Raw genomic sequence first — 25,826 nt, forward strand, 5'->3', positions numbered from 1 at the left:
TGCTCAAATGCCACCTTATCAGAAAGATATAGGTAACCCTCATATAACATGGTTGTTAGGTTCCTAACAAATGCCCTGTTATGCAAATCGATGTTATACAAAACAAAGAACTAGTACAAAAAGGGGGGGTTAGGTTCCAAAATTTTAAAAAACACTATTTTTATAATTAAGAGAAATATCTTTATTCAAGCAATTTTCATCAAAAGTATTACATATTGGCCAGTCACCGCCATGGCCGGACCTGCCCCTGGGTCCACGCGCACATGTGCGCTGCTTGCTGCCCTGCTGACGCTGGCACTGATGGCGCTGCTGGTGACACCGGAGCAGAGCCAGGGTGGCTGGGACCATGGGGACTGGGACACCACTGGGCTGTTGGCGCACATGGCCTGCTTCGTGGCATGTGTCTGTGAATGGGGTGCTCTGGCCACCATCTCCACGCAGGAGGCGGTGCATGGCCAGGCCTTCACTGACATCCTGTTGCTCAGCAATGGGCCCCCGGGCAAGGGCAGCGGTGTACCCTACTTCTACCCAAGCCCCTTGCAGCAGTTGGTGGGCAACCTGCAGGAGAATCCATATGCTACTCTGACCATGTCTTTGGCATAGACTAACTTCTGCAGGAAATATGGGTTTCACCCCCAGAGTCCTCTCTGCGCTGACATCATCCTGGCAGGAACTGTGACTAAGGTGAACGAGAAAGAACAGGACATGGCAAAGCAGTCCTTGTTCACGAGACACCCTGAGATGATATCCTGGCCGTCCAACAACTGGTTCTTTGCCAAGTTGAACATCTGGCTCCTGGACTACTTTGGGGGACCCAAAATAGTGATGCCAAAGAATGTTATAACGCCACATTCCAGTGAAGCAGAATTGGGCGAAATGAACCCCATGGGTGAAGTTTTTAGGACGCTGCATTCAGACTTGAAGGGCTTCAGGTTTCTCTGCGGAAAGAGTCCCAGAAAACCCACCCCTTGGCTTGCACACGTGGGCAGGTGGGTTGCCTTTTTTACAGAATCAATTGGACTGTTACTGGATTTCTTGGAAGATGAGGTTGCTAATGTTTATAAATTTAAACGTATAGTTTTATTACCTATACACATGGTTTCAGAAGGCAAGAGAAGATCCCTTGTAAAGAGGTGTGTCAGGGTTCCAGCCCCTGGACCCTTCACGACTCAGAGAAAGGACTTGATATGTGTCACTGTTTGAAAACAACAAAATGAACATACCCAGAATCTGGCAAACAGCACCTGGGTCAGAAAAATGATTTGCATTAAGCTTGGTAAAATAGGTTTCTTATTCAAAGCATCAATAAGTAAAAGCATTATTTTTTTTTAAAAAAGTATTACATATTAATATGAATTAAGTAATGTTTTCTTTGTCATCACTACTAAGCTCCACTAACTGAATGCGTTTTCTTTTTGACAATAAGATATCCTCATCCTCTAATCTCTCTTCAGCATTATCTTGATTTCTATGCTCTACTTTTTACAAAAAAATCTGTTATTTTAGATTGCTTGCTTTTAGCTGAGAGGTCTTTATAAATTTCATTATACGATGCTAAGCACTTTTGAAGTTCTCTCTTAAACTTAGTGCTCCTTTCAGTGCGAGGATCATCATTTAAGAAATATGACTCTAACTGTTAAGCTAAGTCTAGGCCTTTCTTTATGCTTTTTGAGAGTAACTGTTTAACTTCTTTGTTTTCATCAGTGCTATCATCCCCTAAGTTATCTTGGCACATTCCAGATGTCATTTCCACCAAAGTTACTTCATCAGTTTTTCTTCTGCCAGCAATTTGTGAATATCTTCTACAGTCATATCATGTTAGAGTGAAACCATGTTATAGAAGTACCGTGTTGTACAGGGGATTCCTGTATTCTAAACCACCCTCCCTAAATGGAGCACACACCTTTCAACTGCTCTTTGCATTCTTATGATGCTTTATTTTTCTTTTCAGCACTTATCTCCAGCTGGGGCTATATATTTATTTATTATAGGTCTCCCCTCATTAGAATCCAGTTTCATGAGATCAGTGCCTTTGTTTTGCTTCATTATTACATGTCCAGATGCCTGTAATAAACATTTAAAAGAATGAATAAGTAGTGTCTAAAAAGAATCTCTCCTAAGACATTTCCTGGTGGTTAAGTCATTTATTTTTAAAGGAGCAAGGGATCAATTAATTGTAGTCACTAGACTAAGTAACAATAAGACAGAGAAAATTGAAAATATTGTTTGCCTTATAAAATAATGAACATAACTTGTGAAATATTTTTAAGTATATTTTACATATTGTATTGTTAAAATAGATCCAGTTTTTTCTCCTTTGCTCCCTTCTCCCCAGCACCACCCCTCCCCCAGCAATCCCTCTCCCCCCAAGTCCATGCCCATGAGTTGTACATACAAGTTCTCTGGCTTCACCCTTTCAAATATTCTTCTTCTTTTTAAAAAAATAATTAAATAAATAAATAATTGATTATTTTAACAATAAAAAATAACAATCCCTCCCTCTCAGACTTAAGACCCTTTATAATCTTATAAAGGACAATAGACAAAGGTCCCATGCTCCTCTAGCTGCTTCAAGTTGGACATGGTCGTCGTCCTACGTATCCTTGGGTCCAGAAATCCCTAATAAAAGTGGGGGTGTGGAGGGGAGGGTGGTCTTCCCACAAGGGGAAGAATCATGCAGACTCCAGGTCAGATGTCTGTCCCCAGACAACAGTGTGCTTGATTTGACAGGCTGGCATCGTTGTTGTATGCCGGGGGCAACAGAGTTAAAATACATCATTCAATCCATAACCACTAGATGACAAAAGACAGGTATTAATTTTTCAATGTCCCACATTAGGGAAAAGAAGGGCTTCTTTGGAGGAAGGCATGCCAGGTACATCTCACCTGCCCAAAACCCTTTTGCCCATTATACTTAGTTTGGACTGAGGGAAATATTTTAGGTTTCCCCCTTCTCGGGTCTCTGGGCTCTTTCTGTCCAAGCCATTAGGATAGAAAAGAGAAACCAGTTTTAAACTGAAGCCCACAGACCACCCCGTTCTTCACCAACCCAGCCACTTAGTTCAGCCAAACCATTGAGTCTTAGGAGGCAGCAATGCAGACAGGATTAAGTGAGGCCTATACGTACAGACAATCACTGAGGTAATGAGATCGTAGGCTTATGCTCTTTGAAAACAGAAAACACATGTTAATTTATGTAACATAACCCACTCACAAGTTTATAGATCTGTAGGACTGTCTTATTGGAAAGACATCCAGTTGCTAGGCATTTGACATTCTTCTTGCCTGTAAATTAAACATATTTGATGATACCACAGACATAGTTTAACTTTCAAATGAAAACAAATTTTAAATGAAAAGAAACTTTAAAGACAGTTAGCTGCATTACTTTATAGTCTACCACTGAGCATTGTGATTTTCCTTGAATTACGATTTTTTTCCTTAAGGTTACCCTCCTTGCCATTAAAGGTACTGCATTAAGTCCTTTTTTAATTTATCCTGTTCATTTGCATAAACACAACAAGAGCAGAAAATGATCACTTCTGATCTTTAGTTCTGATTTGCTGGAACTTACACAAGGAACATTTAGGGTGACCTTCAGTCTGCCCTTCAGGGCACAGAAGCTGAACCACATACCTGCCATTCAGCCTTTCCTGTAAACACCTGTCTTTTCCAAGTGCTTTGGGTTTTCCATTGTGCCTTAAGGTCCCTTCTAGCCATCTTTCAGGAAAACAACCTTCATTCCTTCTCTGGAAAATTGCCGTAGACCACACAACCAACCAAGGTACCAGGCCTTTTATCTCATGGGCTTTTCTTACCTTCGAAAGTCAATCCTAGTTTCTCAGGGCTTTTTGGTAACAACCAGAGCCCAAGTATGTCTCCTTTAGGCATGACATTCTAGTCAAAGTATTGGTCAACAAAACCTCTATTAACAACTGGTATTACTAGTTTTATGCAAAGAACCTTTTGTCATTACTTACTTCAGAATGCCAAATTCTGGAGGGATGAGATAGGGAGAAAAATATATAGTGTGAAGTAAAATCCTTGTCCTTCTAATATTCACTGAACTTGCAGTTCTATTCTTTATATTTTCTTTTTTCCCCCACTAAAAAATTTTGTTTTCCATTACAGTTGTCCCACTTTTTCCTCCCTCTTGCTTCCCCACACCCTGCCCACCCCTTCTCCCAGTCAGTTCCCACCCAGTTGTCCATGTCCATGGGTCATTTATACATGTTCTTTGACTAGACCCTTCCCCTTCTTACCCCCTTCTCTCCCTCCTGCCTCCCACCTTGTTACTCTTAGTTTATTCCTTGTTTACATACCTCTGGTTCAATTTTGCTCATTTATTTGTGGTGTTCATTAGTTTCCTGTAATAGGCAATAGCATAAGGTATTTTTCTTTCACTGCCTGGCTTATTTCACTAAGCTCTAGTTCCATTCATGTTGTTGCAAATGGTAGAAGTTCCTTTTTTTTTTTCTGCTACATAGCACTCCATTGTGTAAATGTACCACAGTCTTTTGATTCACTCATCTACAGATGGGCACTTAGGTTGTTTCCAGTACTTGGCTATTGTAAATAGTGCTGCTATGAACATAGGGGTGCATAGGTTCTTTCGAATTGGTGTTTCAGGATTTTTCAGATATAATCATAGCAATGGAATTGCTGGTTCAAAAGACAGGTTCATTTTTAGTTTTGTTTTTTTTTTGAGTAAATTCCAAACTGTTTTTCATAGTTTCCATAGTGGATACACCAGACTGCATTCCCACCAGCAATGCACCAGGGTTCCCCTTTCTCTGCATCCTTGCCAGCACAAGTTGTTTATTTGTTGATGATGGCCATTCTGACTGGTGTGAGGTGGTATCTAATTGTGGTTTTTATTTGCATCTCTCTGATGGCTAGTGATATTGAGCATTCTTTAATGTGTCTATGGACCCTCTGTATGTCCTCTTTGGAAAAGTGTTTGTTCAGGTCCTTTGCCCATTTCTTAATTGGATTGTCAGTCTTCTTGGTGTTGAGTCATATAAGTTCTTTATATATTTTGGAGATCAATCTCTTGTCTGAGGTATCATTGGCAAATATGTTTTCCCATATGGTTGGTTTCATTTTCATTTTGCTGATGTTTTCTTTTGCTGAGCAGAAACTGTTTAGTTTGATGTAGTCCCATTTGTTTCTTCTTTCCTTTATTTCCCTTGCCTTAGAAGATGTATCAGTGAAAATGTTGCTACGGGGAATATATGAAATATTTCTGCCTAAGTTTTCCTCTAGGACTTCTATGTTGCCACAGCTTACATTTAAGCCTTTGATTCATCTTGAGTTTATTCTGGTGTATGGTGTAAGTTGGGGTCTAGTTTCATTTTTTTGCATGTCCCTGTCCAGTTCTCCCAACACCATTTGTTGAAGAGGTTCTTTTCATTTCATGTGATATTCCTTCCCCGTTTTTCAAATATTAGTTGACCATATAGACCTGGGTTTATTTCTGGGCTCTCTATTCTGTTCCATTAATTTATATGTTTGTTCTTATGGTATTACCAGACTGTTTTGATTACCGTGGCCTTGTAGTATAGTTAGATATCAGGTATTGTGATTCCTCCTGCTGTGTTCTTCTGTCTCAAGATTGCTGTGGCTATTCGGGATCTTTTTTGGTTCCATATAAATTTTTGAAGTACTTGTTCTAGGTCTGTGAAAAATGTCATTGGTATTTTAATAGGAATTACTTTGAATCTATAAATTGCTTTGGGTAGTATGGACATTTTAATGATGTCAATTCTTTCCATCCATGAATATGGTATGTACTTCCATTTGTTTATATCTTCCTTTATTTCTTTCTTCAATGTTATGTAATTTTTTGAGTACAGGTTTTTTACCTCCTTGGTTAAGTTTATTCCTAGGTACATTATTTTTCTTGATGCCATGGTAAATGGGATTTTTCTTTTAGTTTTTATCTTTGAAATTTTATTGTTGGTGTACAGAAATGTCCTCGATTTCTGAATATTGACTTTGTACTCTGCTATATTGCCAAATTTACTTATTAGGTCGAGTAGTTTTTGGTGGAGTCTATAGGGTTTTCTATGTACATTATCATGTCATCTGCAAATAATGACAGTTTTACTTCTTCTTTCTCAGAGAAGGAAAACTCTGACTCCAAAAAACCTCCGCTGCCTTGCGGCATACCTCTTCAGGGGAAAGGCTAAGGGAGTAAACCCCGACAGAAAATCCGGAGCCGGAGTCCCTAAGGCGGTTTGACGTTGTAGTCAACACCGGCAACTCCTGCGGCGCACCTGAAGCCAAGCTGTATTGACTCCGTCTTTCCCTTGGACCCTTCAGCTGCGAAGAGAGGGGGGGTCTGCTGCATGGGCAACAGCAGACCCTCCATATCACCCTGCCCAGGCTCTGTAGCTTCAGCTTCACTGGAGAGGACACTCCAGCGTCATCGCAAGATGTCGATTCAACACGGGAGGAGACAGATACCGTGTCACTCCCGAGTTGGACTGCACAGCCATTCTCGGCGGTGCAGATAGACTCTTAAGAAGCTACACCATCGTCTCTCGAGACGGACGGCTGCCGACGACGACTTCTTCTTTCCCAATTTGGATGCCTTTTATTTCTCTTTCTTGTCTGATTACTGTGGCTAGAACCTCCAACACTATGTTGAAGAGGAGTGGAGAGTGGACATCCTTGTCTTGTTTCTAATCTCAGGGGGAATGCTCTCAGCTTTTGCCCATTGAGTATGATGTTGACTTCAGGTTTCTCGTATACGGCTTTTATTATGTTGAGGTATGCCCCCTCTATTCCCATTTTGCTGAGAGTTTTCATCGTAAATGGGTGTTGTACTTTATCAAATGCTTTTTCTGCATCTATTGATATGATCATGTGATTTTTCTCTTTCGTTTTGTTTATGTGCTATATTATGTTTATTGATTTGTGACTATTAAACCTTTCTTTCATCCCTGGGGTGAATCTCACTTGATCGTGGTGTATGATCTTTTAAATGTGTTGCTGGATCTAGTTTACAGTAGTTTGTCGAGGATTTTAGCATCTATATTCATCAGCAATATTGGCCTGTTGTTTTCTTTCTTTGTTTTTCACTGTCAGTGGGAATGCAGACTGGTGCAGCCACTATGCAAAACAGTATGGAATTTCCTTAAAAAACTGAAAATGGAATTGCCTTTTGAACCAGTGATTCCACTGCTAGAATTATACCCGAAGAATCCTGAAACCCCAATTCGAAAGAACTTATGCACCCCTATGTTCATAGCAGCGCTGTTTATAATAGCCAAGTGCTGGAAACAGCCTAAGTGCCCATCTGTAGATGAATGGATTAAAAAAACTGTGGTACATATACACAATGGAATACTATGCAGCAGAAAGAAGGAACTCCTGCCATTTGCAACAACATGGATGCAACTAGAGAGAATTATGCTTAGTGAAATAAGCCAGGCAGTGAAAGAAAAATACCATATGATATCACCTAATACAGGAGACTAAGGAACAACACAAATGAACAAAATTGAACAAGGAACAGAATAACAGTGATCAGGGGGAGGGGGAGGGAGACAAGGGGGATAAGCAGAGGAAGAGTCTAGTCAAGGACCATGTGTAAATGACACATCGATGTCGACAACGGGGTGGGTTATTGTTACAGAAAGAGGGGTGTCCAAAAAAAAAAACCAAAAAACAAAACTCCCAGAGCTTGTGGCTGGGGGATGGGGAGAAGGAAGCAGCTTTTAGGATGCCTTCACATACCTGAGGCTGGTGGCTAGTGTCTTTGTTATGCAAAATGGCTTAAATGCATCCAAAGCCTCAGGTAGATGGGAGGGGTCTTGGACCTGGGATAGTATGGAAAAAGCCCAGAGCCTGCCTGAGGTTCTGCAAATGGTCAAGACTGAGTGCCATGCCCACTGCATCACAGGATGCAGTCGGGGATTTAAAAATGGGGGGCAGACATTTTAACTGTGTGTTCGATGCGAATTACGAGGGGGGGTACACCATCCAGTTTTAAGATGGTACACCATGCTGCTTTGAGAAGGGAAAACTCCATTCAGCTTAAAAGGAGGTTGGGAATTCATGCAGTTCTGGATTAAAAGCTGGCAGGCACCTTAACACAGACCTCCCCAATCAGAATTGGATGATTGGAAGCTACTAGTAAAGCTGAACTGTGTTTAGAAAGTAGGGAAACAGTATCTCTAACTTTTCTAAAACTAGCCTGGTCTGGTAGGGGGAAGGCAAGGATATGTGTTTATGGGTGTTTTAAAAAACATAAGACTTAACAATAGAAATCCACAAATAATTAGATTTATATAACTGTTAAATAAATAATTATTTTTCTTTTCACTTAACTTTGATATTGAGAGTTATAATTTTGGACACAGGCAATCGGTCCCCTAACTAAACAGCCTGTGGCTTTATTTCAGTTGGAGCAAACCAGGGGTTCTCTAACAGTATTGTTACAGAAACAGGGGAGTCCAAAAATCCCCAGAGTTTGCAGTTGGGGGATGGGGAGAATGAAGCAGCTTTTAGAATGCCTCCACATGCCTGGCTTTAATGCATCCAAAGCCTCAGGTAGATGGGAGGAGTCTTGAACCAGGGGACGGTATGGAAAAAGCACACAGAGCCTACGTAGGGTTCTGTGAATGGTCAGAACTGTTTGCAACGCCCACTGCGTCAGAGGACGCAGTCAGGGACATATAAGCAGCTGCGGACATCCTCTCCTTCTCCCCTCTCCCCTCCTCCCTCCCCCTCCCTCTCCCTCCATGTGGCCTGGTAAAGGGGCCTTCTCCATGCGGAATAAAAAAGCTAAGTTCTCCATGTGGCTTGGAGAAGGGGTCTCCAGGCTGCTTTAAAAGGCTCTCGCCATGCGGTTTTGAGGAGAGGAGATCCATATGGTTTGCAGGAAGAAGGCAGTTTGCAAGGAGGCTGAGAATCCAGGCGGTTCTGCATTGAGAGATGGAGGGCACCACAGCACAGAAAGGACCGCCCCATTCAGAATTGAGAGATTGGCAGCTGCTGGTAAAGCTGAACCGTGTTTGGAAAGTAGGGAAACAGTTTCTCTAACTTTTCTAAAACTAGTCTGGTTGGGGGGGGAGGCAAGGATATGTGTTTATGGGTGTTTTAAAGAACATGAGACTTAACAACAGAAATCTGCAAATAACTAAATCTATATAACTGTTAAATAAATAATTCTTTTTCTTTTCACTAAACTCTGGTATTGAGAGTTATAATTTTGGCGGCGGGCAATCGGGCCCCTGACTAAAGAGTCCGTGGGTTTGTTTTCAATTGGAGCAGCCCAGGGGTTCTGTAACAGTATGATTGTGGGAAAAGGGGTGGCCTGGGTTAGGGGGAGCAATAGGGGAAAAATGGGACAACTGTAATTGAAAACCAATAATAAAAAGAAAAACAAAAACACACACACACAAAACTGCAAAGCAGGAATCAAAAAGAATTCTTAAGTGAATTAATGAAAAATTATAATGTCATCTTGTTAAATGCAAAAATACAAAACTCAAAATCACAAATAAAACCATTTTTTCATGGGAGAACAGCAATATCATAGTGTCAGAACATGGAGGCAGCTAGAATGCACACCTGGACTTTTGGTATATGCAAATCAACCTCGCCCTGGGTTTAGCCATTCCCAAAGATATGCTGATGGACTTAGCAGTTCTCAAAAGATGTGTTGATGGACTGAAACCATTCCCAGGGGAAATGGTAATGAACCTAGCCCGATATGTTAACTAACCTGGTGTGTGTGGGGGGGGGGCAGCAATCAGATGTAAATGACCTACTGAATATGTTGATAAGCAAACTCACCCTCACCAAAATGTGTGGTCAACAAGTATAAAAAAGGTGCCTGCAGAAGTGCAGGTGGGACTCCTACTGGCCCACGAGGACCGGGAGTCCCCATTCCCCATTCCCTTTCTCCCCATTCCCCTTGCTCCTATGGGCCCTTGAGTTGGTCTGGGAGCTGCCTCTCCCCTTCCCCTCTTTCCCTCTTTTCCCTCAGTAAACCCATTGCCTAATCCCATAGTGGTCTATGGGTGATTTCTCAGAGCAAGGCTGCCCTGACATTTTGGTGCTGAAACCCGGGAGGAGCTTCAAGAGTGGTCAAAAGCAGCTTGCGGCCAGGGGAGCAGTGGGCTGTGGCAGCACGTCCCAGGCTTACCCTCTGACCCGCCTGTTGGAACCCTCTTGCCTCTCCTCCCGCACCTTGCTCAGAGATCTGCCCATCTGATGACCTCTGCCTCTGGACCCTTTCCTATGGCCTGCCTTCCATCCACACCGGACACCATCTAGTCGAGTTTCATCTCATTGGGTATCTCATCAGGTTGACCACCTGTTTCTGAGCCTACTGGGGCTCTGCTTGAAAACCCTAGGCCTAGGTCGGTCTTCCTTGGGGCCTTGCACCTCACCTCGTTGAACTTCCAGTGGCGGTTGGGGACGCCCACCTCATTGGCAAGTTTGTTTTGGGCCTTTGAGCTCAATTGGACTTCCAGAGGTGGATGGGGACGCCCTTCCCCTGGACAGTTGGCTGGAAGCCTTTGTGCCTCATAGAATCAGAGGCTTAAGTGGGGACACCCCTTAACCCTCCTGATTCATTTCGTCTCATGTTCACCCTCTGGGTCGTTACTCTCAGTGAAGCATATCAGTCCCTACTAAAAAAACTAATTTCTCTCTCCACTGTTACCTGACCTCCAAATTCTTACTAATCTCAACAATTATCTCAGGCATAGCGGCATATGGCCTGAAGTTCCATATGAGGAGGCTTTTAAAAAGAATTCTTCACAGCAGACTGTCCCTTTGTTCCTCCTGCTCCCCCCTGCAACCTATTTTCCAACTGACCTCCACCTAAATTTCCTCTGACCACCCCCATTTCTATCTGCTTTACAAAGTAGTTGCTGTGTTTGTTTTCCAGCCAAGCAGCCACCTAATCACCTAGCAGGAGTTGACGCTATTCATTACCTGCCTAACCCAAGCCTTGACAAAAAAGCTGTAAAAATTTTTCTTATATTTGCCTAAAAGCTAAGGTTCTGTTTAGTAAAATAATTATGTATTGTGGTAAATTACTCAAACACTTAACTAATATTCAAAAATTCATATCTCAATGCCAAGAACTGAATTTTTGTCAGCCTATTAATGTTATATACATTTTATTATCACTTTAAATAGTCAGTATCATGTCATAATATATATTCCTTAAAGCAAATGTTTGACAATATTTTCATAATTTAAAATTTTAAAAACTTTTTTCTATAACTCTGAGGTATTTCAAAAGGCCCTTGAAATATCTCAAGGATTTATTATTTTCTTCTTACCAAAAAGAAGAAAACTAGTGCAATCAGGCTTAATACATTTTAAAATACTTGGAAAGCTTTGTCAAATAAAATGTTAAAAAATCTCCAGAAGTCTACAAAATTCTAATTATTTATAATTCTAATAATTATTTTAAAATGTAATATTGCAAGTTGCATATATTACAAAGCAGCTAAGCATGTAAGTAAAGGTATTTTAGAAAGTGTGTGAATATTGCAGAAGGTTTATGCAAAGTTGTAAATATAAATGAAAAAGGGTGTGAAAGTTTGAACCTGAAGAAAAAGAAACCTCAGCTGCTTATTTTCTAATCTTCTGTTTCTGCTCTGGAAAGGAAATTGAGGTATCCCAGGGAGAGTTAAAGCTTCACGCTATGTAGGAAAATGAACAAGGAAGAGTGTAAGGCATGGAAATTAAGAAGGTTTGTGAAAGGTATATAGAAGTTTTGTTAGATGGTTTTAGTAATGGAAAGTATAGGGCACAGAGATGCAATTTTAGTGAGTATTAGGACAAGAATTTTCCTTCCTCATTTATATTTTTCTCCCTACCTGATCTCTCCAAAATTCGGCTTTCTGAGGGAGTGAGTGATGACTCCATGTTTCTTTGCATAAAACTAATAAGACAGGTTATTCACAGGGGTTTTGTCAATGGAGGCTTTGACTGGAATGTCATGACTGAAGGAGGTGTGCTTGGGCTCTGGCTGTTACCAGAAAACCCCAAGGAACTGAGATCGACTTTCAAAGTTGATAAAAGCCCACAAGAAAAAAGCCTGGTATCGTGGTGGGTTGTGCAATTCGTGGCAGTCTTTCATGGGAAGGAATGAAGGATGCTTTACTGAAAGATGGCTAAAAAGAACCTTAAAGCACAATGGAAAACCTCAAGGACTGGAAAGAAGCAGGTGTTTACAGGCGAGGCCAGGTGGCTGGTGTGTGGCTCAGCTTCTGTGCCTTGAAGGACACAGTCAATCTGAAGATTCCTTGTGTAAGTTTCAGCAAAGTGGACTTAAAAATCATATGTAATCAATGGCTGCTCTTGTGTTCGTGCAAATGAACAGGCTAAATTAAAACTGGACTTAATACAGTCCCTTTAATGACAATGAGGGTGATCTTAAGGAGAAAAATCGTTATTTAAGGAAAATCACAAGGCTCACTGGTGGACTATAGACTAGAGCAGCTAACTATCTTCAAAGTTTATTCCCATTAGGAAGTTAAGACTGGGTTTGTGATATCAGAGATGCTCAATATACCAGCAAAAAAAAAAAAAAAAGATCTTTCAAATTGCAGCTGTTAAATGTCATTCCAAAATGAAGGCTTTGAACTAATGTCTTCCCAAGACAGTCTTATAGACTCAGTGACTAGTTTGTAAGTTGTGGTATAAATTAACAATTTTGCACAAGTTTGCTCATTGCAGGTTTGTCTATCCACCTGATGCATTCCAGCCAGGGGACTGAGTCTTACTAAAGACCTTGAAGACTCAAGGCCCTGACCACCAGCTGGCCAAACAATAGACTGTCCCATCCTGTGGACAATGCATTCTTCCTGAAGCTGATGGGAATCAAATCCTAAATCCACCAAACAGCATCATTATTAATTATACTATTTTATCCATAGGGCGATCAGTGCAGCTACGGCACAGGCAATCCACTCAACCATAATGCTGAGAGATTACTACTACCAGCCTATTCACCAGGCTGAGGCATACACCACTTGAACAGGAGTAAAAGCCCCACATCCCCTTCTTACACCTTTACTAACACTACTTTTAGCTCTCATTCTAGGACCCTGCCTCCTGCGACTTCTTGTCAGCTACAGCTACAGCACGGACAGCTCACACCCATCAAGCTCCTGTCTACTCCTCAGTTCCAACCCCTGCCACCACAAGAAACATCAGAAATATAAATACAGAGGGTAATGTACACTCTAACTACGCCCATATGTCAGCATGAAGTAGTCAGAATGACTGCGATGCCCTTTTCCCCTAAACCCTCCATCCGTGACCCAGGACCTCAGCATCATTCTTTTTATTACAAACAAAAGACTGGAAATGTCAGGACATGGAGGCAGCTAGAATGCACACCTGGACTTTTGGTATATGCAAATCAACCTCGCCCTGGGTTTAGCCATTCCCAAAGATATGCTGATGGACTTAGCAGTTCTCAAAAGATGTGTTGATGGACTGAAACCATTCCCAGGGGAAATAGTAATGAACCTAGCCCGATATGTTAACTAACCTGGTGGGGGGGGGCAGCAATCAGATGTAAATGACCTACTGAATATGTTGATAAGCAAACTCACCCTCACCAAAATGTGTGGTCAACAAGTATAAAAAAGGTGCCTGCAGAAGTGCAGGTGGGACTCCTACTGGCCCACGGGGAGGACCGGGAGTCCCCATTCCCCATTCCCCTTGCTCCTATGGGCCCTTGAGTTGGTCTGGGAGCTGCCTCTCCCCTTCCCTCCTTTCATCCTTTCCCCCTTTCCCCCTTTCCCCCTAGTAAACCCATTGCCTAATCCCACAGTGGTCTACAGGTGATTTCTCAGAGCAAGGCTGCCCTGACACATAGATGCTAATGATTGCAAGCTACTAGGTCTAAAAAAACCCAAAAAAGTCTAAAGGAGAACATTTTGCAGACAACCCTACCTGTTTCTTTGCTTCTGTAATACCCCAAACTAAAGGGAAGCAGACCATTGATAAAATGTGTTCAAAGTGCTTTCTCACCATGTGCAAAGCAAAATTAATAAAAGAATTTATAAATCTGGAACAAACGTTATATAATGTAGTTTTAAAAAATAAAAAGAGTATCTTAGGATGATTGTAAACATCATGCTTGTTTATAATAATTTTATAGCCTAAAATGTAAATTGTATTTTGAAACGTAAAATAAATCTTTAGTTTAGGTATTTCATTATTTAACAAAATATACTTAAGAGTTCTGCCTATATACTTATTAAATCATAAAGCAAAGACTTTGGTGGTTAAATATGCTAAATCAAGTTTTATAAACTTAGCTCATAGGAAAATAATTAGCAACTAGAACTCCATGTGTTATTTTAGCCAATGGTTGAGGGAGTAAAGGAGTAGGAAATCTTAACTGGGCTATTAAACCATAATTTTATGGAAAACATAAACAACCATAATTTACGATTTAATTTACGTTTAGAACTCACTGCTCTACTCCAAAAATTAAGAGTCTGTTGTTCATGGCACCAGTTCCCAGCACCGTTTTCTTCTCTGTCAATGTCATATATGTTACTTAACTTTCTCTACAAAATCCCATTGCTGGTGCTACTGAAAACCTAAAAAGTAACGCATATAATTAAATCTTAGGAAAACAAATTTAGATGATTTCTGAAGCATAAGACCCAACTAATAAACAACTCTACCCGAGTAAGATGTCTGTAAAAAAATAAAATAAAAATCCTGCGATACTGTGAGGCCGCGATAAGTGAACTGCAATATAGCTACTGCTGGCTATTAATAAGTCATCTACATATTGCAAAAAGACTCCCGACTTTAATTGAACACCCCTTAGGTACTTTGCCAACACTTCCCCGAATATAGTTGGGGAGTTCTTAAATCCTTGTGGCAGCACTACATGCAGCATTTTTAAAGATGGCGGCACCCATAAATACCACCCACAAGATGGTGGCAAACCCACGTGTGTAGGCGAAAGTCACAACCCCTTTGCCGGGTGTCCTGCAAGCGGGCCCCCCTACCCAGGTGTCCTGTGATCTCAGCCTGCAAGAACTTGCAAGCAAGTCTTGCTGACGCCAGCAGCTGCACGTGGTTCCTGGTAACTTAGTCACGAAAGCCAGGGAACAAAGCGGGCTGAAGACCTAAGCCTCCTTCCCATAGTGATAACATCGGATGTGGTGCAGACCCTTGGACCCTTACCCACACACAATTCTTGGGGTCTGATTTACAAGTCTCTAGGAACAAAGAAGCTTGAAAATTAGTGTCTCCTCTCCCATAGCGACTATATCGGATATTGGGACAGACCCTTGGACTTTTTGTGATTTACCGCTTTGCTCTGTAGCCCTAGAGGTTAATGTTTGCCCCTCTTAGTGGGATCATGTAAGTCTTTTAGCTTTGTAGCCTATAAGGTTAATGTTTATCCCTCTTAATGGAATCATGTAAGCTTGTTAGTTCTGTAGCTCTATAGGTTAATGTATATCCCTTTTAGTGGAAAGAATGTTTGTTACTATGTAAGCCTTTTTAGTTTCTGTTTAAGTTTTACTTTAAAAAAATTTTTTCTGCAACCCAATAAAAGGAATGGTAGGGCTGTGAACAGTCTCTGATTACCAGAGCGAGTAACAGCCCTCCGTTCATCGCTGGCCACACATCCTGCTTGCTGGACTTAATCTCAGCGTCTCGTCCCAGAAATATTAATACAACACACGTGACTCATCCACCATGGTGGAGCACTCACGTGGCTTACCCAAAATGCCAGTGCACCTCCTATGAGGCTCAGTGTCCAATTCACAAACTTCATGCAGGCTCTGGAGGGAGAGACCCATTTCTCCTCCTGCAGAGGTGGAGTCATTGGCTTTGCCATCACTTTAGAGGCCATAACCAAAAGGCGTGCTGAGAGGGAAGTCCCTTGAATCTGCAGACAGGCGGGTACTGCAGAAGCCACGCCCACCTGCAGAGGGGCTTGCGCCCCGGGAGCCTCCGATGCTGCTGTGGGAACCACCAAAACCTGGGGAGAGGGCAGTGCCTCAGGAGCCGCCCCTACCTGCGGAGGGGGTGGTGCCACAGGAGGCGCCTTTGCCTGGGCGCAGTTTGGCGCCAAAACATTTCCTTTGTCTCCTGGATTCAGAGTGCCAGCGAGGGCCACCTCCTCATTCTCCCCCTCCCCCGGTGTTCCACTCTCAGGAAAAGGTCCCGAGACCGCCTCCTTCCTCTGCACCACTGTGAGAAACACTCACAATAAAAACCGGGACACAGGACTTGAGCAGTAAAGCGAGGCCTTTATTCACGAGTCTGCAGAGCCGGGCGCACCCTCATAGCCAGGAGAATGTGCGCCCCAAGTAGACAAAGGAACCTGGTTTTATAGTCTTAGCTTCCCCACCCTAACGCAACTAGTTTCCCCTCCCCTCTCCCCCCACCCTAACGCAACTAGTTTCCCCTCCCCTCTCCTCCTTCCCCGTTTCTCCATGACTGGATACTCCGGAGGTACAATCTAACGCGTTCATCTAAATGCCCCTATTGTGATTTGTGAATATGCTAATGTTATCCACTCCCTTCTCAGAGATCCTTTAATTACATTTGCCCTTAAGACCCTTCAATTACATTTGCCTTTTGTTACCAATGACTTTGCTACTGGTTTGGGAGTCACTATGACCTTGTTTCTAACACCACTACTCGGTCCTCCACCTCCACCAAGGCTTCATTATACAACTTTACAAATATATCCACATAATAGATCTCTTCACAATTTCCCGATTGCTGGCAGTACCTTTTCAATTGCTTAATGACATGGTAATTCAGGGAACCATTCACAGTCCACCTCTCCTTACCATCCAGAACATATTCAGGCCAAACAGTATTACAATAATAAATTAGTATTTTCTTAGTCATAGGATAATGACAGTACGTATCCCAATTTTCCAAAATCCTCTCCAGCGGGCTGCTCTCAGGGGCTTGCCCAGAACTGCTTTTATTGACCCAGACATACATGACAATAGCAATAACCAGAAAAATCCCAAGGACCAGAAAACATATATACCACTTAGGCATCCATAATTCTATTATTCCCAGGAGTACTCTCGACTGGACAAACAAATCTAGTATCCACGATTCCATTATTTCAGAAATGCTTAGAAATAAATTTTAGCAAACAATTTTACTTCCCTAATCCTTCTCAGTTCTGTTTTCTTTTCACTCTCCAGGAGTACTTAGGTGGCTGGTGCCCTCAGAAGGTGTCTCCCAAGGGGGTCAACCTGCCACGGGCAATTATTAACGTCCCTTCGTGGTCACCAAATTGTTACAGAACCCCTGGGCTGCTCCAATTGAATACAAACCCACGGGCTCTTTAGTTAGGGGCCCGATTGCCTGCTGCCAGAATTATAACTCTCAATATCAGAGTTTAGTGAAAAGAAAAAGAATTGTTTATTTAACAGTTATATAGGTTTATTTTTTTGTGGGTTTCTGTTGTTAAGTCTTATGTTCTTTAAAACACCCATAAACACATATCCTTGCCTCCCCCCTACCAAACCAGGCTAGTTTTAGAAAAGTTAGAGAAACCAAACCGTTTCCCTACTTTCCAAACACAGTTCAGTTTTACCAGTAGCTGCCAATCATTCAATTCTGATTGGGGAGACCTCGTCTGTGTTATAGGGTCCACCAGCTCTTAATCCAGAACCTTGTGGATTCTCAGCCTCCTTGTAAACTGTATAGTTAGTCCTTTTGTAATCCACATGGTCAATCTGTTCCTTTTCAAAGCAGCAAGGTATGTCCCTTCCTTAAAACTGCATCATCAGTCCCCAATTAAATCCGCAGTCAGCCTCAGCCTCAGTTAAATCCGCACGGTAAGCCTCAGCCCCAGTCAAATCCGCACAGTCAGCCTGGCTAAAATGTCTGCCGCTTATTTTTAAATCCCTGACTATGTCCTCTGATGCACTGAGTGTGGTAACCAGTTCTGACCATTCACAGAACCTCACGCAGGCTCTGTGTGCTTTCTTCATACCATCCCCTGGTCCAAGACCCCTCCCATCTACCTGAGGCTTTGGATGCATTAAAGCCATTGTGCATAAAAAAGACACTAGCCACCAGCCTCAGGCATGTGGAGGCATTCTAAAAGCTGCTTCATTCTCCCCATCCCCCAGCTGCAAACTCTGAGGATTTTTGGACTCCCCTGTTTCTGTGACAGTTAGACATATAATGAAACAGGAAATTCTGATAGATGCTACAATATGGATTAACCTTGAGGACTTTACGCTAAGTAAAATAAGACAGTGACAAAAGTACAAATCCTGTGTGATTCCACTCATATGAGGTATCTAGAGTAATCAAATTCATAGAAAGTAGAATGGTGGTTGCCAGAGGCTGAGGGGAGGGAAGAATGTGGAATTATTAGTTAATAGGTACAGGTTTCAGTTTTGCATGATGAAAGTTCTAAGATGAATGGTGGAAATTATAACACAAAAGAGTGAATGAACTTAATGCATTCAAATGTACATTTTAAAGTGGTTAAGGTGGTAATTTTTATTTTATGTGTATTTTACAACAGTTAAAAAAAAGAAAGAGTTACAAAGACAAAGAACTTGCTGTAGGACAGACTGAACAACTTACATGGCTTGGCCAAAGAATGGTTAGAATTTTAAAAATACATTACCTAAAAAAAGTGAAAATGCACCTGGCATTGTCCTCAGAAAGTGATGAAGTACAAAACCCTTCAGAAAGAGCTTAGCATTGCAGAACCAACCGTGCCAGAACAAAATGCAATTCATGTTCACTGTGGAAGTTTGGAAAATACAGAAAAATGTAAAGAAGAAAATAAAAATTACCCTAATCTTATTACAGAAAAAAGAAGTAAAAATTTATAAATTCTGAGGAAAAAAAATTTATTGTAAAACTCTAAGATAAATCTACATAGAAAACACAGTAGAAAAATCAGGAACACTTTAACTAGAAGGGTCTTTTTGAGACTATTTCTTAACACTGAAACGAGACCCTAATCAGCTTTCTGCTAGTTTATCAATGTCTTTTAGGAGTTAACAATAGGCCTCTTTGTAGCGCTTATAAGACCACCACACGAAGCTGTATCAGACTGGTATTAGAGGCTTGAGCAGGAGCAGTTAGCAGCAAAACAACCCTAACCTGACCTCTAGAGCACAGTAGAACCAAATTTCATGGAACTCAAGTAGCAGAGATGCTACTGTTACCACCAGAGCCTGTTAAGAAGTAAGGGGTCTGTCAATAAGGAAGATCCCCCACAGGGACCAAATCTGGACACACCTAGAACTGGTAAATCAAACTCAGCCAGATTAAAATTTCTGTTTTCTATGGCCTCTTCCATATCCCTAACCTTAGATGGCTTAGTTCCAAGACTAGTCAATCAGATGCCCTGAATTAGAAATAATAAATATATATAACCTCCTCTTGTTCATACTCTTTAAAACCTTTCTTGAGCCAATGTTCAGGGAGGCAGATTTGAGTTTTCTCCCATCTCCCTTTTGGCTGCCTCACTAAATACACTCCTTGCTGTGTACTTGATGCTTTGTTGATTGGCTTCACAGAGAATCCAGCATACGAACTTAGGTTCAATAACATTGGTGTTATAAGATTAAAAATAAAGTATTACTAAATATGGATCACTAGAAGTTTTAAGAAAGATTAGCTCCCCCTGACATATTCCTCTAACTTTCTCATTGATGCCTTAAATTTCAATCATTAAGTTTTATTACTTTGACTTAAGGTTTTCTCTTTTGTCCTAAACTTGATCCAAGCACTACATTACAAAAGCCTATTAAACATTCTCCCTCATTCTTCAAATCAATATGTCCAATCATAGATCTTGTTCTCCTCAGAATTAATTCTTTAGATGTTACCATTTCTACCAATTACTTCCCCATCCTTTCCTCCAGATCTTCAAAAAATTTTTCCTCCTCTATCTCCTTTGTCCTTATATCCTCTTGATGATTCAATCCTGGCATGTTTTCTTCCCTATCATTTCCATCTCTTCTTTCCATCTCCATTGCCACTACCCTTTGTCTGTGTTGTATTAAATGTGGTCGAGGGCGCGGAAGTAATTCTAGCAAGGAGAATGAGTCAGTTGGAGGGCTGCCGCACGCTCTGGCAGGTCAGCAGCAAGCTGTGCAAAGACCTCTCCTTTTATTGAGTTTTACAAGTATAGAAATCAATAGGGAGGGTAAGGAATGAGCTCACAGGCATATTCCAGTATTGATTGCAATATACAATTACTTATTTGGGATTACAACAAAAGGAGGTTAATATATAAACTATAAAGAATGATTCCTATCAAAAACAAAAAATAGGAATTCAATCATCTATTCCTTTAAGACTATGGGAACGGCCACACTGTTCCTTAAACATTAACAGAAAGCATGCAGGGTTAAGCACTACCTGTGCTTGGCTTTGTTTGGTTTCCTTGTTGACATCAGGGAGGATGGAGTACTCAGCAAGATTCCTTTTAAGTCACAGAATGTCTTGAAACCCTGAGGCCTGATCAGTCAAAGACTGTTGGCGCTAGCAAGTCCAGCTCGCCAGCTCGGGTAATAGAACACCTCAGTTTAGGAACCTTGATTTCCAACATCATCTCCCCCTTTTTGTTTTACGGAAATCTTATTAGCCATAACCGAAAAGATGGCATTTTTAACCTGCTCCTTTCTTCTATACTTACATCCTACTATAATAATGATTAAAAAGATTACAAGAAACAAAAAAAAAGTAGACCTGTATGAGATGCAACAAACCCATTAACATAAGGAATGGGATTTATATTGTTAATATTTTTAACAATATTTTCAAAAATTTCCTGACCTGACAATTTTTCTAGATGTTTCTTAAAAGTACTATGGATTTTTGTCTGTAATGAAATAATATGCTTCGTTAGATTATCATAATTCAACAAATGTTTCCTAACCCTATCCCAAGGGAACTCAGTTGCATTATAAGGCACAGGAGTAATACAATAAGTAGACTGATTCTAATCACATTTTAACTTAATCTGCTTTTTTAAACTTTGCACTTGATTTTTTACAAGAATAACTGCCTGATTTAAATCTGCTAATTCAGATTGTATTTCAGAATCAATCTGATGTTGGGCAGTCTATAATTGTTTAGAGTTCTTATGCTAGTCCCGAACGAAGTCTGCCGTCTGTACAGAGTGGTGAAGTGCTACACCAGCAGTCGCTGCAGTGGCTGTGACAGCAATAAGTTCCATTATTATGGCAATTAAAAGTCCAATAAAACGCTTGCTTCTTTTTTAAAAGTTGTTCTGCAATCTTTCTGATGAATCCTAGGGTAGGGCTGTCCTGCCAAAGGCGATTCATTTAGACGGGGATTCAAACTTCAGTCCTGGCTTTCAGGAGATAAAAGCTTTCCTTGGGAGACAAACTCATGGTATGATTAATATAAATATATAAAGAACAATTATAACAATAAAGTTTTCCTATTTTATAATTCTAAGATATTTCACCTTTTAAGATTAGATATGGAATGTGTACACAAGCTTGGGCATAATGAGTAGAATTTTTAACTAGCATAAGGTTATAAAAGGAATTTAAATATTCTGGGTACCTGTGGAAATATAAGCATAACCTCGGCCTCATTGAATAACAGTTGCAGGGAGCCAATTGGAGGTTAAAACATTATAATAAAAAACAGGTTGATTTATTGGTGAAACAGTTTTCATTGTCCAATGCCTCTGAGCTGGAACGAGAGAGTCATTACCAATTTGCAAAAAAATTTAGAGTAAATACTGCATTCATTAATCTTTCCTTAGGAGAATCCATACTATATCCCCATTTTTGTTTTAAAAGTAGCTTTTTTAATGTTTGGTTATGACGCTCAGTGAGAGCTTGCCTAGTGCTGTTATATGGAATGCCAGTATTATGCTGAGAAAAAAACTTTTGACATTTTTTAGAGAGATGAACTGGAGTATTATTTGTTTTAATAGTTTTTGGCTTTCCAAGAAGAGTGAAAGCTTCTAGGAGGTGTATAATAACACATTTTGTGCATTCAGGGGACATTGCTGTAGCCTAGGAGAATTTAGAGTAAGTATTAATAGAATGATGAACAAATTTAAGCTTTCCAAAACTGTAAAATAGTAACATTTATTTGCCAGATTTGATTAGGTAATAGACCTTTAGGATTAATACCTGTTGGTAAAGAAGGCTGATTAATAGGTTGATATGTAGGACAATTTTTAACAATTTGACGTGCTTGGCGCTAGGTAAGATTATGTCTGTTTCTAAGTGACCAAGCATTATTATGATGAAGCTGATGTTCAGCTTGTGCTTTGACAACAGAACCAACTAGAGTATCTATATAATTACTGCCTTCAGCTAAAGGTCCTGGTAAACCTGTATGGGAACAAATATGTGTTATGTAGATAGAATGATGGTGAGCTCAGAGAATAAACTGTAGCTGTAAAAAAAGAGTATTAAGTTCAGAACTATTCTGAGGTATGGTCACAGTTTCTAAAGTTTGAACTGTATGGGTGGCATACTGTGAGTCTGTAATGATGTTTAAAGGAACTGAAAGTACATCAGCTAGAAGCATGACAATAGCAAACAATTCTGCCTTTTGTACAGAACTATAAGGGCTTTGAATAGTTTTATTATTTTTCAATTACTATAACTAGTAATTCCTAATTTATTAGCATCAGTAAAATATGTTTCTGCCTCAGTAATAGGTTGTGAAACAACACCCTTAGGAAGTATTCGCTGAGTCCATTTTAAAAACTGAAGCCTTTTGGAGGAAGGATATGAATTATGAAATTTACCTAGAAAGTCAGAGATGGCATTTTGCCATTCCTTATATAATATTTAATGATTAGTAATGTCTTTATTGGTAAAAGGAACAATAATTTCATCAGGATTTTGACCATAAAGTTGTCTAAAACATAATCTGCTATAAATTATAATTTGAACAATTTTACTGAGATAAGTTTTTAACTTTTTGGTTGATTTGTGTGGTAAGAATAGCCATTCAATTATATTTTGTTTCTGACACAGTACTTTAGTATTTAATAGTCCTTGAAATGTTTTATTTTTAATTTTTACTTCTAAAAGAGGTTTTTGTAATTTAATAGAGGCAGCCTAAAAAACAGATTGATTATTAGTGCTGCTAAAGCCTTTGTTTCCTTTTTTAACATTTTAAGTTGTAGGCACAGTATAAGGAAGAAGTATAATCTATGCTGTGCGAGTGTTAGCAAGTATGATATGATAGCCCGTGGCTTGTGTTATAACTTTGATTTTTTTATTAAAATTAGAATTAATAACTTCTGGTTGAGTAATAATACCCTTAACAATAAGGCTAGATTGGGTAATTATTAAACCTACATATTCTTTAGGCAAAGGTTCCCATACTCTAGTAGGAGCAACATAAATGCGATTTTGTTCTTTAAGAGTTAATTGCTGGGTGGTGACCAAGTCCAGCCCTGAGCTCCCACTTGTGGCTGTGCAAAGATTTGTGACTTGGCACTGCCCTGACTTCAAAACATTTGATTGCTGGGGCCTTGGGGGCTCCTGTTTTGGTTCAGGGCACCGGAGCTCACGCCCAGCTGCCAGTTTCCCTGATTATTAGAGGGTACTATACATTTACCATTCTTATTAAATTTAGATTTATAGTTCTTGGCTCAATGTTTCCCCTTGCAGTAACAAGGACAGTTCTTTCTTGGAGATATAGTTTCCTTTTTGATTATTGTAGCACTCCTTCCCAAGGTGGCCTGTTTTTCCACAAATGAAGCATTTAATTTCTTTTTGACTTTTGGCGGCAGCCGTAGAGATGGCTGCAGCAAGCAGAGACACTTTATAATTTTTCGTGCCAATATTTTGACAGGCCTGAATAAACTGACTAATATTTTGAAAGTTTTGTTTAAGAGGACGAAGAACTGTTTTACAGTCTTTATTAGCTTTTTAAAAAGGCAATTGTTTTTGAGCTTTTTTGTAAAATTTTCTTATTTAACAAAGCTTTCCAAGTATTTTAAAATGTATTAAGCCTGATTGGTTTAGAGTTTTCTTATTTTTGGTAAGAAGAAAATAAATTCCTGAGATATTTCAACGGCCCTTTGAAATACCTCAAGGTTGTAACAAAGTTTTTTAACTTTTAAATCTTGGAAATTCTGTCAACTATGGAATATATATTATGAAATAATATTTGACTATTTATTTAAAGTGATAATAAAAGATATATAATAATATAGACTGACAAAAATTCAGTTCTTGTTATGGAGCATTATCGAGCAAAGAGGACACGAGGCAATTTAGAAGTAAATTTATGGCGTTTATTTACCTGGCCAGGGACGGGTCTTCCCACTTTCAGAAGCAGAAGATGGGAGAGCCGCCCCGCCTTACAGACTAAAAGGTTTTTAAAGGCAACAGAACTATTCCTATGTCCTTGGGGTAACTAGATAACAACAAAAGAGAAAAAAACTACACAGGCGTGAGAAACTACATATATACATACTTTCTAATTTAGAAGGAACTTCAGCTGATAAATACTTGGCCGGACACTATTCTCATGTCCTTGGGGTAGCCAGATAACAGCTAGAGTCAGCTAGCAAAAGGGGGCTCAAGGTTGCTAGGATACGTGAGCAAAAAATAACCTGCCACTGAGGTAAAACGCAAAAGATGGCAAAGAGTAAAAAAAATAACCCATTACATTCTTAGCACTAAAAGACATGAATTTTTGAATATTAGTTGAATATTTGAGTAATATACTACAAGATATTATTTTACTAAATAGAACCTTAGTTTTAAGGCAATTGTAGGAAAAACATTTTTACAGTTTTTCTTTCAAGGTTTGGATCAGCCAGTGGGCCTGTGTCAGCCGGCAGAGGCTGCAAGAGACATTGTGGCTTTTCAGCATTCCAGAGGGAAGGGGTCTGCAGAGCCGATTGTTTGACAGCACTCCACATATTCCCCTTTTCCTCCCCCTTTCCTACTCTTATCATGACTGTGGCACTTTTTAATCTTGAGTTATTTTTCTTAATTTCCCTTTCTTTTACTGAGACCACAGTGCTTTGAGCCATAGCAGTATATAGTAAATTAATTAGATGCCTTTCCTTAATCTGGCATCCAGTTCCTTTCATTAGTTGCTGTAACAACCTAAAGTAAAGCTCTTGTTCCTTAGATAACCCTGACCCCATTCTTTCATGGGAAGTGGGTCCTTTTTTGTTGGTTTTGGTTTTTCCCTTTTCTGGAGTAAACCAATAACAATGTTTCTTAACCTGTGAAAATAAATCTATAAGGGCACTTTCTTTAACTTTAAGTTGCAAACTTTTCAAGAAAGATTGAATAAGAATAGTATACTCTTCCTTTACAGACGGGGAATTCCCCATGACTCCAACTCGTATGCCGAGAGGCTTGTGGACTCCACGCAACCTAATACCCTTCTCGGTTCTCCCTGTTTCCAGTTCTTACCTTCTGTCCCTCGTTCATCACCAGATGTTGTATTAAATGTGGTCGAGGGCACGGAAGTAATTACAGCAAGGAGAATGAGTCGGTTGGAGGGCTGCCGCACGCTCTGGCAGGTCAGCAGCGAGCTGTGCAAAGACCTCTCCTTTTATTGAGTTTTACAAGTATAGAAATCAATAGGGAGGGTAAGGAATGAGCTCACAGGCATATTCCAGTATTGATTACAATATACAATTACTTATTTGGGATTACAACAAAAGGAGGTTAATATATAAACTATAAAGAATGATTCCTATCAAAAACAAAAAATAGGAATTCAATCATCTATTCTTTTAAGACTATGGGAACGGCCACACTGTTCCTTAAACATTAACAGAAAGCATGCAGGGTTAAGCACTACCTGTGCTTGGCTTTGTTTAG

General features: G+C 40.2%; 1 long non-coding RNA gene and 1 pseudogene across 1 annotated transcript; one reads left to right on the forward strand and one right to left on the reverse strand.

The window, feature by feature from the left end:
• Positions 1-231: 231 nt before the first annotated feature.
• LOC150001821 (protein CREG1 pseudogene) lies at positions 232-860 on the forward strand (annotated as a pseudogene).
• Positions 861-1,371: 511 nt separating this feature from the next.
• Positions 1,372-25,514, reverse strand: LOC150001822 (uncharacterized). Its single transcript, XR_016512952.1, has 3 exons — positions 25,413-25,514; positions 18,638-18,757; positions 1,372-2,064 (listed from the first exon to the last, which is right to left on the reverse strand). It is a non-coding gene; the product is annotated as an uncharacterized LOC150001822 (long non-coding RNA).
• Between the last annotated feature and the right edge of the window lie 312 nt (positions 25,515-25,826).

Source organism: Furipterus horrens, unplaced genomic scaffold (genome assembly GCF_987537825.1).
Source record: "Furipterus horrens unplaced genomic scaffold, mFurHor1.1.pri manual_scaffold_9, whole genome shotgun sequence".
Lineage (NCBI taxonomy): Eukaryota > Metazoa > Chordata > Mammalia > Chiroptera > Furipteridae > Furipterus > Furipterus horrens.